A 1501-nucleotide genomic window follows, 5' to 3' on the forward strand; every position below is an offset into this window, starting at 1 on the left:
TAGGCCAGGAATGAGCTTCCTCCAAATTCAAAGAGATCGGCGCTCACGGACTGAAACGGCCGGAGTAGAAGGGTTGAATCAGACTTCAAGGGCTCCTGTGATAATGATGGTCTGTACAACTGGCACAGTTCGCATGACTCAGTGTGATACTGCGGGCACGGCTACGGCCCGGATTAACCACACCAGCAAACCACTAATCGAGGAATACAGTATATTTAAATGATAATCATAATGTAACGTGAAAAACAGTTCGACTCTTTTTAGCTGGACTCTAGATTGCCTTTTTCGCGCCCTCGCATATCCACAATGGCAGCACTGATTGACGTCACACAACACACACAGACATAAAATAGCAACGCCATCTAGCGGATGGGTTTGCGCCTTCACATCTGGCTCCCTCCAAAACCCGGAGCCGGTTCTGTAACGTCTACAACTCTTCGAACTTGATAGGNAATGGCAGCACTGATTGACGTCACACAACACACACTCACATCTGGCTCCCTCCAAAACCCGGAGCCGGTTCTGTAACGTCTACAACTCTTCGAACTTGATAGGCTCCGCCGTTGGGAGTCTCTGAGGTAAAAGATCGTTGTAAGAGCACCAGCTTATTGGTCAGTCGATGAAATTTGGCTTATCGAAAAGATTTCAGATTTTTGCCGTTTCGATCTCCGGATCGTATGCTCCGTACAATTCCATCGTTGCTTGGGAAGGCTTCCAGGACAATCGCTAACTTCCACTAATTTCTAGTCACATTTTCTTCCTTGAGCATGACTATATCACCAACGGCTAAATTTGCACACTGTTTGTTCCATTTGAAGTGGAGCTGAAGAGAGTCTAGGTATTCTCGTCGAAATCTGTTCCAGAATTGATCCGCGAGAAATTGGGTTTGCCTCCACTGGCGACGGCAATAGATATCGGTTTTCTGGAAGTTCCCGGGAGGCGTTAGTATAACCTTTGTCTTTTGGGTTAGTAACATGGATGGAGACAATGGAATGGGACTACCATGATCACTTAGAGAATCCACAGTAGAAGGGTGACAGTTGACGATCACCTCCACCTCGCAAATCAGGGTCAAGAAGGTCTCATCATTGAGAACGTGCCCATGTTCCATCATCAACGCTTCCAATGTCGCCCTAATAGATTGAATTTGTCTTTCCCAGACTCCACCAAAATTAGAGGCAGCCGGAGGATTCCTCTTCCAACCTTGGTAGTCAGCTCCTCTATCATTGAGAAAGGCGGATATCTTGTCTTCATCCATTTCCATGAGAGATTCGGTTAGCTCCTGATGTCCCCTGACAAAGTTGAGATCATCATCGGATCTCAACAGTTGAATTGGGCCACGCCGCAATATCATCCTTCTGAGGGCTCCGATGAAAGATGAAGTGTCCATGGAATGAGCGATTTCAATGTCGATTGATCTTTTTTTTTTTTTGGTTTGGTTTTTCACGGGCTTTTCTAACCGCTACAGGGAATGTAATCCCCAGTACTATTAAAATGAAAG

General features: G+C 46.1%; 1 long non-coding RNA gene across 1 annotated transcript; it reads left to right on the plus strand.

The window, feature by feature from the left end:
* Positions 1-504: 504 nt before the first annotated feature.
* Positions 505-1501, plus strand: LOC131891482 (uncharacterized). Its single transcript, XR_009374407.1, has 2 exons — positions 505-578; positions 1161-1501. It is a non-coding gene; the product is annotated as an uncharacterized LOC131891482 (long non-coding RNA).

The sequence above is a fragment of the Tigriopus californicus genome, chromosome 12 (assembly GCF_007210705.1).
Source record: "Tigriopus californicus strain San Diego chromosome 12, Tcal_SD_v2.1, whole genome shotgun sequence".
Classification (NCBI taxonomy): domain Eukaryota; kingdom Metazoa; phylum Arthropoda; class Copepoda; order Harpacticoida; family Harpacticidae; genus Tigriopus; species Tigriopus californicus.